The sequence below is a fragment of the Lissotriton helveticus genome, chromosome 4_2 (assembly GCF_964261635.1).
Source record: "Lissotriton helveticus chromosome 4_2, aLisHel1.1, whole genome shotgun sequence".
In the NCBI taxonomy this organism is placed as follows: Eukaryota; Metazoa; Chordata; class Amphibia; order Caudata; family Salamandridae; genus Lissotriton; species Lissotriton helveticus.
The window spans coordinates 21,500,400-21,514,081 of NC_136064.1; positions in this window are offsets into that span (position 1 = coordinate 21,500,400).

Consider the following 13,682-nt stretch of genomic DNA (forward strand, 5'->3'; position numbering starts at 1 on the left):
CAACGCCGTCCACCAAGAACACTAGGCCACCAATGGAAGAACTGCCGGAACCCAGTGGGAGCGCTACAGCATGCCAGAACCAGACATTCACGATATTTTCCGCAAGCTTAAGCAATCTCTAACAGCCATAGATCAGAAAATCGACGCTATGGCCAACAGGTTGGACAGACTACGAGACAAAGGGCCCGATGTAGGTAATCCTCATTTACCGACTCTAAAATACCGAATTTTACCGATTCGGTATTCTAGATTCGGTAAATGAGATGTAGATAAAAATTCGGTATTTTTTACCGAATCGGTAGAATTCGGTAATTACCGAATCGGTATTTACCGATTCGGTAATTGCCATTGATTCCTATGGGCCTTGAGGTATTTTTACCGAATCGGTATTTACCGATGCAGTAATTGCCATTGATTCCTATGGGCCTTGAGGCCCATAGGAATCAATGATACTGATTTGTCAAGGGGAACAGGGTGTCACTTTGACACCCTGTTGCACCCCTAATTTTGGCTTAGGGCATGTATGTGTTCCACATGGCAGAGGTGTACATGCACAGATGTGCATGTACACAGGTATTCGTTATTTACCACTGTAGGAAATGGGGGTTGCCCAAATCTCCAAGGGGGTAGCATGGCATCAAGCGGGCAGGCCAAACTTCGAGGACATGTGAAGCATTCACGCAATACCCACAGTCAACACACCAGGCACACCACAAAAGAGGCAGGACACCAGTTTGAGTTGGAAAAAGATACGTCGTTTAGTAGGGTTTCCAACCTGCAAGGCAAAAGAATGCAAAACAGTAGTGTCACACAAGACGCCCAATGGCGCCAGAGCCAAGTAAATAAAGGGGGGAAATTATGTACATAGGAAGTAGTCCATGCTGTAAGGGAAAAAGGATGGATTCAAAATGTCATTAGATCTGGAGCCCAATCTGGCGGGGCCAACTCAGACTCTCATCCTACAGGGAAGGCTGTAAATGCAAAAGTTCTACATTAGCATAGTTAACCATCATGCACATTAACACCAACCCAACCCCTGTTAGGGAAAGAAAACATTAGGGCATCACGGCATAACATGGGCAGGAAGATCTGCAATAAATCAGCCTATCTGGCCCATCAATCTGGTACATAACAGGGGCCTGGAATAACATCAGGCCAACCCATTGACCAACCTAGGCGGAACATACATCGCCCAGCATAGATATCAGGTAGGAGCCCTCCTTATATATCAGGAACACCTGTAAGGAATTAGCTAGGCTCCCTCTACCAACAACCTTGGGGTATCAACATCGGGCAGAACGTTGGCATCTCTCTCTCTCTCTCTCTCTCTCTTAAGAATTTGTTAAGCGCGGCTAACACCATTAGGTTTCTTGGCGCTGTGCTGGGGCGTGGTGAAAATAAATAGAAAGGAAGCAGAATCTAAGGATACGAGATAGTAAAGAGGAAAGTTTTAAGAAGAGATCTAAAGCCAGAGTATGAGGGTGCTAGTCTAAGAGAAAGAGGAAGAGAGTTCCAGAAGGATGGGGCCAAAAGAGAGAACCTCAGGCCCCCATGTTTTTTCCTCTTGAACCTAGGGACGGATAGCAGAGCCATTTGGGATGAGCGTAAGGTACGGGACGGAGTATAAGAGTGAAGAAGAGAGGAGATAAAAGAAGGACCTGAACCAGAGAGAGACTTATAAATGGTGCAGCCTAACTTGAATTGGCAGCGGGCAGAAACCGGCAGCCAATGAAGGCTCTTTAAGAGTGGGCGAACGTGCTGATCTCTGGGCTGGTGAAAAATCAGGCGAGCAGCCTGATTTTGTATCAGCTGGAGTCTTCTCTGTTGGTACTCAGGAATACCGACGTATAGCACGTTGGCATAGTCGAGTCGACTGATCACTAACGCCAAGAGTGCTAACGTGAGCGCTTCGGTGGTAAGAAGGCGAGATATTTTCCGGAGTTTCCTGAGTTGGAAGTGGCTGGCGGACACCACTGCGCTGATCTGGGGAGTCATTGAAAGATCATTGCTGATAATGACACCCAGACTTTTGGCAGAGTGGACTGGAGAAGGAGGGCTTCCAAGACTGGCAGGCCAGATGGACGGTTGCCATGGGTTGGAGGCTCCCCCGACAAGAATTAGTTCAGTCTTGTCGGGGTTGAGCTTCAGATGATTTGAGCTCATCCAGTCACTGATGAGGCAAAGTGTCTTTTGAAAAATAGAGATGGAATCCTCAGAAGAGTCAATATTAAAAACCAATTGGATATCATCCGCGTAGTTGAACGCAATAACGTTCAACCCGCGGAGAGCACGGAGTAACGGGGCCAAATACAAATTAAAAAGAAGAGGGGATAATGAAGAGCCCTGAGGAACACCACAGGACAGCTCAACCTGAGTGGCGGAGAACTGAGACAGCCTGACAGCTTGTTGTCGTCCCGTCAAAAAGGACTGAACCCAGTCAAGGGCGGTCCCTCGGATGCCGGCCTCCTCGACACGATCGACCAGGATCCCATGGTCGACCGTGTCGAAGGCGGCCGATAAATCCAGAAGGACCAGGGCTTGTCGGATGTTAACATCAGCCCCTCTGCGCAATTCATCCATCACGGAGAGAATGACTGCCTCCGTTGAGTGCGCAGGTCTAAACCCTGCCTGCTTAGAATCCAGGACACACGAGTCCTCGATGAAGGAACTAAGTGTGGAAGTCACGTGTGATTCCAGAACTTTGCTGAGGAAGGGGAGAAGGGATATAGGGCGGTAGTTGCTCAGGATGGAGGGGTCTGCTGAAGGTTTTTTTAAAATGGCAACCACCTCAGCTTGTTTGAAAGAGCAGGGGACAGCCCCAGTGACCAAAGAGCTATTAATGAGGGCCAGAGGGGGCTCATGACAGGAGATGAAAGCTGCTCGAAGGACCAAAGGGGGGCAGCAATCACGAGGAGAACCAGAAGAAATTTTGTGCAGAAGCGAAAGAAAAGTAGTCATTGGGATGGGGGGAATAGCAGTAAGAGTGTGAGAGTTGGAGTATTTAGAGAGCTCAGGGGTTAGGGAATGAGCAGGTAAAGTTTGGGCAGCAATACTAGATTTAATTTTAGCTATTTTTTCAATAAAAAAACATTCAGGGAATCGCACAGAATTTGGGAGGGAAGTGGCCCTGGTGTAAGTCTGGCTGGGTTAGATAGTTCCTCCACAATGGCAAATATGTCCTTCGACTTATTTGTAGAATCCATAATTTTGGTGGAAAAATAGGAGGATTTAGCAAAAGCTATGGCGATTTTGTACTTTTTCAGTAAAGAGGAGAATACCTCCTTATTCTCAGGGGAATAACCTCGACGCCAGCGTCGTTCTGCTTGGCGGAGGCCTAATTTAAGGGCTCTCAGGTCCTCGGTGAACCACCTTTGAGCATCGTGGCCGCGTCTGGCTCTAACTAATTTTAGCGGAGCTACTGCGTCAGCGGCGGAGGTGAGCCAGCGATTAAGGTTTAGTGACTGGGTATCAATAGAGAGAGGTGGATCAGAAGTAAAAGGAGCAGAGGAGCCAAGAATAGAATGAAAAGTATTTGAGTCAGACCTATTCCAATTGCGGGCCAGGAAGTTCATCTCTTGAGGCTTAACGGTGGGGCAGAGAGTCCCTAGCGTAAATGTAATTAAGGAATGGTCTGACCATAGGCATGGCAGAATAAGGGGAGCTGAAATGTCCAAGCCAGATGACCACACCTGGTCTAGGATGTGCCCTTTTGAGTGCGTAGGCGAGGAAATATGCTGAATGCAATTCAGACCTGACATGAGGTCCGTAAAGGCTAATGAACTGGGAGATTCGTGGGGGTCCGAGGGCCAATAATTAAAATCGCCTAAGACTAATATGTTAGAATTATTAATAGAGAGCTGGGCGATGAGGTCCCCAAACTGAGCAGGAAAGTTGGGCATGGATGAGGGAGGACGGTAGGTCAGAGCACATATAAGGGAGGATCCTGGCAGTTCCAACCGGATTACCAGGCAATCTACTGAGGGAATGCTGGTAGTGGGCACTGTGGAGAAGCGAATCGGGTGCTTAAAAAGGGCGGCAACTCCCCCTCCGACTTTGCCGGAGGCGCGATTAGCTTGTAATATATGATAACCGGGGGGGGTGGCAGCCAAAATATCAGGGGCGGAGTCGTCAGTTAACCAGGTTTCGGTCAAAAATAGGATGTCAGGTTGTTCTGACTCCAGAAGATGGAAAATGTCGAGTTGGTGACTGACCAGAGACCGGGTATTGAGATAAAAGACTGAAAGGGAATGATGGGGGGGTTTTGTCAGTAAGTGAGGACCAGGTCTGGGGTCGGAGACCAGGGGCCTCGAGATGGTCAATGGCCGTGTTATTTCGGGAAAAGAGCTGCGGGTGGTAAGCAGGCCTAAAGAGACCAACCTAGGAACAGATCCAGGTGGAGGAAGCGCAGGATTGTGACATGCAACGAGTGATGCGCGGGTATACGTAAGAAGAGGGACAGAGTGGAGCGCCCCTAGCCCCGGTCGGCCGCGGACGGGCGCAGACGGGCTTAACTCAGGCGCAACTCCGGCGCGCCTACGACGCGCCCGCTGCGCTCGTCCGCTGCGCTGACACATGGGGGCCGTTAAAATAGGAGGATGGCGAGGGGGTGTGGCGAGGCTCAAGCTCGAGCCAACCCGTTACAAGATGGCGGCCGCTGGGAAGCCCGTTAGGCGGGGCGACCACAGCCGGCGGCCAGGCACCAGGCGGGAGGCGGTGTCACCGGGAGAAGAGCATCCCCGCTTGTATTCAGCGGAGAAAGGTAGGGGGTTAAAAATAGTAGAGGTCACTGCTAGCGATCAGCAGGACCAAAGTGATGTTAAAATACTGCTCGTAATCAGCGGAGGTATCAAAAATAACAGAGGCAGCGCACCAGCAGTTGCGAGACAGCCCCCTGCCACAGGGCTGCTTTAGCAATCACAAGGAGCGAGGGGAGGGGACCTAAAATAGGAGGATGGCGAGGGGGTGTGGCGAGGCTCTAGCTCGAGCCAACCCGTTACAAGATGGCAGCCGCTGGGAAGCCCGTTAGGCGGGGCGACCACAGCCGGCGGCCAGGCACCAGGCGGGAGGCGGTGTCACCGGGAGAAGAGCAACCCCGCTTGTATTCAGCGGAAAAAGGTAGGGGGTTAAAAATAGTAGAGGTCACTGCTAGCGATCAGCAGGACCAAAGTGATGTTAAAATACTGCTTGTAATCAGCGGAGGTATCAAAAATAACAGAGGCAGCGCACCAGCAGTTGCGAGACAGCCCCCTGCCACAGGGCTGCTTTAGCAATCACAAGGAGCGAGGGGAGGGGACCTAAAATAGGAGGATGGCGAGGGGGTGTGGCGAGGCTCTAGCTCGAGCCAACCCGTTACAAGATGGCGGCCGCTGGGAAGCCCGTTAGGCGGGGCGACCACAGCCGGCGGCCAGGCACCAGGCGGGAGGCGGTGTCACCGGGAGAAGAGCAACCCCGCTTGTATTCAGCGGAGAAAGGTAGGGGGTTAAAAATAGTAGAGGTCACTGCTAGCGATCAGCAGGACCAAAGTGATGTTAAAATACTGCTCGTAATCAGCGGAGGTATCAAAAATAACAGAGGCAGCGCACCAGCAGTTGCGAGACAGCCCCCTGCCACAGGGCTGCTTTATCACTATAAGCATAAGACATCAGGGTGTACACCACAGCCAACTCTCTTCATGAACATTAGGCATACACATTATAGAGCATTGGCAGGTATTAAACCATACGCATGAGCCTAATCCTCCCCACTGGTGCATCATCTAATGAAGGCCCCCTAGGCATCTGTTCCCTCCCGGCTCATTCAAGCCAACCTATATGGGGGTGTGCCCTTAGGTCATAAACACACTGACACACTGGGTGCGGAATTCAGCGGAAGCACTGCCTTGCCACACTAACACAAATCCCAGGGCCTACACTAACTGGCATTCACCTGGACACCCCAGGCAGGGATTAACTAATGTCGTAGCCCAGCTCAGAGGCCTGGCAATCCTGCTGGTACTTCTCACGGGGGCCCTGGCGTAATTAGGGCCCACGAGCTCAATTACAATGTCTCCGGGGGGGGGCGAGCACCGACCCTGTGCCCCGTTGCCCTCTCCACCCCCACACTGTGTATTGTTGCCCACACTCACCGGCTGTCCAGGACCTCCTTTGCGGTGGGGGCAGGCACCGGCAATGTGCCTCGATGCCCCTGCTGCACAGTGCTTTCAATTGCAGGGCTTCCCTGACCAACCGGGAGCCCTGCGGGACCTGCAGCACCTTCTCGTGACCTCTGTCTCTCCCAGGCCCCTCTGATCTTGTGGGGACCCGGCTGCAAGGCAGAAGGGCCAGGCACCGACAATGTGCCTCGAGGCCCCCTGACGTGGCACACGCGAAGGGAACTTTTCTCCCCTCTGGGGGAATCACCCGACTCCTCCTCCTCACCGGAGGTCTGGGCGGTTCAATCGGGGCTCCTCAGGTCCTCACGGGAGCCTCACAGCTGCTCTCCTCCGGGCGCTTCAGGTCGGGAGGTGGGGCTGGCACCGACAGTGTGCCCCGGCCCCGCCTACCTCACCGGACCTTCTCCCTCGGGGCACAGACCGGCGGGGTGGCCTCCCGCTCCGGTCGCTTCACTCGGGGCTCCCTCGTTGGCACGGGGGCCCTGCAACCAAACTTCACCCGGGTCCCCCTCCGACCTCACGGGGACCCGGGGCTTCGAATCCCCTTCTCCTGGCCTTCCCGGCTGTCAGCCAATCCCTGCCCGGCCTTAAAAGGTCACGGCCGCGCAGGCCAATCCGTGCGCGGCGGGGGCGGGCCGATGACGCGGCCGGGCCCCCGTCACGTGATAGGGGATCTGCCGGCCTCAGGGCCTAGCGCGCCCTTTCTTCACTTCGGCGGCCCTCTCCTCACACCGGGGGCCGCCGCAACGGTATTCACAACGGTGGGGGTCCCTGAAAGGCGGTGCCGGGCCGCGGTGGTGATTTTCACCAATTTACGACGGGCGCAAGGCAGCGCCAACACTCCTCGGGCTGCGGCGGTGAAATCGACGTCAATAAGGGGTAGGCTCCCTTTTAATTAATTATCTTTCTGTCACTATTCTCCACAGAGACCGGGGCGCTTTTCTCAGAGGACAGCTCCTCCCTCAGCCCACACAGTCCTCAGAACCAACAGCACTTCGGGGGCCACACCAATCACAGGGCACAGTCCCTTGGGGGCACCATCCTCCCCAGGCAGCTCCACAGGCAGCAACAGCCTTTAGACATCCAGCGCTTATGGGGCGATACGGCAGTTTACGCCAGTCAGCTGTCCACAGCCTTTCACCATAGGCATCTCACAGCCCAGCGCTTCCAGAGGGGCCACCACTTCCTTGGGGGCATCAACCTCCCCAAAACAGCACTACTGCAGCACACCTCACAGGGGGGAGGGTGAACAGTCCCACAGTCCTCCTCAGGGGTACACTCCTCACCTCCTGGGCACTTCTTCACGCAGTGCTGGCGTGGTTCCCGGTCCATCCAACGTCAGTGACCGGGGAAGGGGCCCTCCCTTTTCAGGGGCCCATGGGGACAGCAGCGGGGGGGATTTATAAGGGTGCAGGGCCCAGCTCACAGGCCCATGTGGCGGTAGCACCTCACAGTAGATCCCCTCCCTTCTTGGTCCCAGCGCTGACTGACTCTCTGGTGACACTTCTCCCTATTTATACCCTCCTCCCTCACAGAGCCAGCACCTTCCGGAATGTTGGGGATAACTGGTTCACACTGGCTCAAGGGGAGGGGTTGAGCACCCTGGGTGCCAGGCTTCCCTCCAAAAGCTAGGGGTAGCTAGGTAATATTATCTAGTCCGCTGACCTATGTCAGTCCAGTGGCAAAACCCAGGGCCATGGCATCCGTTTTAAAAACACTACATTTCAGTCAGGTGCAGTTTTAAAATGGGGGATTTTACAAGTGCTCACATTATTTCATGTAATTACATTTTTCACAAGGGATCTCATACCACTCATGGCCTATACAGGTTTAATCCCATGGGGGAGACAATCTACATAAGGGGGTCAAAAGTGAAAAATTTGGGGGGAAAAGGCCAAGTCCAACACAACTCCCCCCCAGCCAAAAGCCAGGGTAGACATATCAATGCCTTGATGGGCTTCCCTGCTTGGGGCGGAAAAAGGTGGACGCAGGCCTGCAACTACAGGAGCACCTGCAGTCTCTCCTCCACTCTGGAACCCAATGGTTCTCTCTCGCAACCCTCCCTTCACCAACAAAACCACCCCACTGGTGTTCCCTAGTGGGATGTTTTTCCTTCCTAGAGTGGGAGGCTCTAGCCTCAGGCTTGTAATTCTCCTGGACCACTCTCTTCTCTCCAAATTGCCACTGGTCCACCCATCTGGGGTCTACACCCTCAGACTGACCAGCCCTTAGGGGTGAGGCTCTCCTCCCCCTACTTCTCCTCCTAGGGTTCCTCCATCTCCTACGCCTGGGGACACCCTCACACAACTCTCTCCCCAACCTGGAGTGGAAACCCACAGGCTGAACTGGTGACAGGGGCGAGTCCTCCCTCTCCCTGCACCCCCTCCCAGAGTTCCGCACCCTCCTACGCGGAGAAGTACCCCTGGGAGTCACTTCCGGGGGGACTCTGGTTACAGAGGTCCCTCCCACCAGGGCAGGCAACCCCTGTCCCTGGCCACCCAACCCAGGATCTGCGCCCTGTGGCTGAGCTGGTGACAGAGAAGAGACCTTCCTCCCTCTGCACCCCCTCCCAGAGTTCCGCACCCTCCCACTGGGAGTAGTACCCCTGGGAGTCAAATTGGTAGGGACCTGAATTACAGGTACCCCACCCTCCAGGTCAGGCAACCCCTTAACCTGGAACCCCAGTCCAGGATCTAAACCCTGTGACTGGTCAGACCCCCGAACCACTGGAGCTCCGATTATTGATGCTCTGGGTCCTCCTGACATGAGGGGATCCCTTCCTCTGGATGACACATCGGGACAGCCTAGTCTCCCAACCTGGGGTTCTCTTAAAGAACACTCCAGGTCCGGTGACCACAGCTGGGGCACCTCGGGACACCCCCCGTCTCACTCCCTTCAGGATCACTCCCCTCAGCCTTCCCAGACGCTCTGGCACTTACCCAGAGGTCTGCCTCCCGTGCAAGTTCCCTGGGGTCTGAGAACCCGCACCGCAACAGATGGTGACGCAGTCTTGGGAAACAACTCCTCAGCATGTGCTCCCGGATAACGGCATGGCACAGCCCTTCCCAATCCTCCACTGCTCTCCTCACCACCCAATCCTCCAGTACAGTCCAACACTCCTCCTCGAACTCTCCCCAGGACTTATGGAACAGCTTTCCCCTGCCCCTAAACACTAACCCGTCCTCCTCTTCCGGGGAATCAGGCACAGTCTCTTGGGCTTCGGGAGTGGGACTCCTTGCACTGGACCTACACTCGCTGCCACCACTGGATCCCACCCTCCACGGTGAATCCAGACTCCTGAAACCACTCTCAGGGGACAACCTACCCTCCTGAGCTGATCTCTCTCTGGTGAAGGCCCTCTCCGCCTCCGCCATCCTCTCCTGGGCTAGGACGTTTTCAGTCTCTAGTCGTTGCTCTTCTACCCTCAGCTGCGCTAAGCCCTCGGCATGCCTGAGCTTTGCCAGCGCCAGCTGATACTCCCTCTCTTCCCTCCTATCTACCCACTCTTCTGGGGACAGGGAAAGGGATTGGGCAGTGGCCCCGGGGCTGGGCCTAGTGCTGGACTCCCTATCTACAGTGTCCTCATCAGCTCCTGGCATCTCCGCCCTCTCAAATTCTTCCTCCTCCTCATCGGAGTAATTACCTCCCAGGGTTCTGGATGGGGAGCCCTCTCTCTGGTCTCTAACCCACTGACCCTTCAAAACCTCGGGAGGGTAGTCAGATAAGTCCCCACCAATCTCCAAGGGCTCTCCCCTCTTGAGGGCCTCATAGAGAAACAAATTCCTCCTAATGTTCCCTACTGGGGGTATCCCTCTCTCCAGGAGGAAGTCTATCACCTCCTGTTCGGTGTACTCCATCAGTTCCACTTCCTGGTAAATCAACCCCATCGTGGCGAGGTACACCCGGGACACACCCTCCCACTGGGACAAGGGGACAGTTCAGAACACTCCTCAGGAGGAAGCAATTTAGCAAACAATCTTCCAAACAATAATCCCCACCACAAGGCTCTACTTGTGGTGTAACCTGTGGCCGCTGTGGTACTGCGCAAACACAAGTCCTATCCCACCGCTTGCCACCAATGTAGGAAATGGGGGTTGCCCAAATCTCCAAGGGGGTAGCATGGCATCAAGCGGGCAGGCCAAACTTCGAGGACATGTGAAGCATTCACGCAATACCCACAGTCAACACACCAGGCACACCACAAAAGAGGCAGGACACCAGTTTGAGTTGGAAAAAGATACGTCGTTTAGTAGGGTTTCCAACCTGCAAGGCAAAAGAATGCAAAACAGTAGTGTCACACAAGACGCCCAATGGCGCCAGAGCCAAGTAAATAAAGGGGGGAAATTATGTACATAGGAAGTAGTCCATGCTGTAAGGGAAAAAGGATGGATTCAAAATGTCATTAGATCTGGAGCCCAATCTGGCGGGGCCAACTCAGACTCTCATCCTACAGGGAAGGCTGTAAATGCAAAAGTTCTACATTAGCATAGTTAACCATCATGCACATTAACACCAACCCAACCCCTGTTAGGGAAAGAAAACATTAGGGCATCACGGCATAACATGGGCAGGAACATCTGCAATAAATCAGCCTATCTGGCCCATCAATCTGGTACATAACAAGGGCCTGGAATAACATCAGGCCAACCCATTGACCAACCTAGGCGGAACATACATCGCCCAGCATAGATATCAGGTAGGAGCCCTCCTTATATATCAGGAACACCTGTAAGGAATTAGCTAGGCTCCCTCTACCAACAACCTTGGGGTATCAACATCGGGCAGAACGTTGGCATCACTATAAGCATAAGACATCAGGGTGTACACCACAGCCAACTCTCTTCATGAACATTAGGCATACACATTATAGAGCATTGGCAGGTATTAAACCATACGCATGAGCCTAATCCTCCCCACTGGTGCATCATCTAATGAAGGCCCCCTAGGCATCTGTTCCCTTCCGGCTCATTCAAGCCAACCTATATGGGGGTGTGCCCTTAGGTCATAAACACACTGACACACTGGGTGCGGAATTCAGCGGAAGCACTGCCTTGCCACACTAACACAAATCCCAGGGCCTACACTAACTGGCATTCACCTGGACACCCCAGGCAGGGATTAACTAATGTCGTAGCCCAGTTCAGAGTCCTAGCAATCCTGCTGGTACTTCTCACGGGGGCCCTGGCGTAATTAGGGCCCACGAGCTCAATTACAATGTCTCCGGGGGGGGCGAGCACCGACCCTGTGCCCCGTTGCCCTCTCCACCCCCACACTGTGTATTGTTGCCCACACTCACCGGCTGTCCAGGACCTCCTTTGCGGTGGGGGCAGGCACCGGCAATGTGCCTCGATGCCCCTGCTGCACAGTGCTTTCAATTGCAGGGCTTCCCTGACCAACCGGGAGCCCTGCGGGACCTGCAGCACCTTCTCGTGACCTCTGTCTCTCCCAGGCCCCTCTGATCTTGTGGGGACCCGGCTGCAAGGCAGAAGGGCCAGGCACCGACAATGTGCCTCGAGGCCCCCTGACGTGGCACACGCAAAGGGAACTTTTCTCCCCTCTGGGGGAATCACCCGACTCCTCCTCCTCACCGGAGGTCTGGGCGGCTCAATCGGGGCTCCTCAGGTCCTCACGGGAGCCTCACAGCTGCTCTCCTCCGGGCGCTTCAGGTCGGGAGGTGGGGCTGGCACCGACAGTGTGCCCCGGCCCCGCCTACCTCACCGGACCTTCTCCCTCGGGGCACAGACCGGCGGGGTGGCCTCCCGCTCCGGTCGCTTCACTCGGGGCTCCCTCGTTGGCACGGGGGCCCTGCAACCAAACTTCACCCGGGTCCCCCTCCGACCTCACGGGGACCCGGGGCTTCGAATCCCCTTCTCCTGGCCTTCCCAGCCGTCAGCCAATCCCTGCGCGGCCTTAAAAGGTCACGGCCGCGCAGGCCAATCCGTGCGCTGCGGGGGCGGGCCGATGACGCGGCCGGGCCCCCGTCACGTGATAGGGGATCTGCCGGCCTCAGGGCCTAGCGGGCCTAGCGGGCCGATGACGCGGCCGGGCCCCCGTCACGTGATAGGGGATCTGCCGGCCTCAGGGCCTAGCGCGGCCCTTTCTTCACTTCGGCGGCCCTCTCCTCACACCGGGGGCCACCGCAACGGTATTCACAACGGTGGGGGTCCCTGAAAGGCGGTGCCGGGCCGTGGTGGTGATTTTCACCAATTTACGACGGGCGCAAGGCAGCGCCAACACTCCTCGGGCTGCGGCGGTGAAATCGACGTCAATAAGGGGTAGGCTCCCTTTTAATTAATTATCTTTCTGTCACTATTCTCCACAGAGACCGGGGCGCTTTTCTCAGAGGACAGCTCCTCCCTCAGCCCACACAGTCCTCAGAACCAACAGCACTTCGGGGGCCACACCAATCACAGAGCACAGTCCCTTGGGGGCACCATCCTCCCCAGGCAGCTCCACAGGCAGCAACAGCCTTTAGACATCCAGCGCTTATGGGGCGATACGGCAGTTTACGCCAGTCAGCTGTCCACAGCCTTTCACCATAGGCATCTCACAGCCCAGCGCTTCCAGAGGGGCCACCGCTTCCTTGGGGGCATCAACCTCCCCAAAACAGCACTACTGCAGCACACCTCACAGGGGGGAGGGTGAACAGTCCCACAGTCCTCCTCAGGGGTACACTCCTCACCTCCTGGGCACTTCTTCACGCAGTGCTGGCGTGGTTCCCGGTCCATCCAACGTCAGTGACCGGGGAAGGGGCCCTCCCTTGTCAGGGGCCCATGGGGACAGCAGCGGGGGGGATTTATAAGGATGCAGGGCCCAGCTCACAGGCCCATGTGGCGGTAGCACCTCACAGTAGATCCCCTCCCTTCTTGGTCCCAGCGCTGACTGACTCTCTGGTGACACTTCTCCCTATTTATACCCTCCTCCCTCACAGAGCCAGCACCTTCCGGAATGTTGGGGATAACTGGTTCACACTGGCTCAAGGGGAGGGGTAGAGCACCCTGGGTGCCAGGCTGTCCCTCCAAAAGCTAGGGGTAGCTGGGTAATATTATCTAGTCCGCTGACCTATGTCAGTCCAGTGGCAAAACCCAGGGCCATGGCATCCGTTTTAAAAACACTACATTTCAGTCAGGTGCAGTTTTAAAATGGGGGATTTTACAAGTGCTCACATTATTTCATGTAATTACATTTTTCACAAGGGATCTCACACCACTCATGGCCTATACAGGTTTAATCCCATGGGGGAGACAATCTACATAAGGGGGTCAAAAGTGAAAAATTTGGGGGGAAAAGGCCAAGTCCAACACAACTCCCCCCCAGCCAAAAGCCAGGGTAGACATATCAATGCCTTGATGGGCTTCCCTGCTTGGGGCGGAAAAAGGTGGACGCAGGCCTGCAACTCTGCAACTACAGGAGCACCTGCAGTCTCTCCTCCACTCTGGAACCCAATGGTTCTCTCTCGCAACCCTCCCTTCACCAACAAAACCACCCCACTGGTGTTCCCTAGTGGGATGTTTTTCCTTCCTAGAGTGGG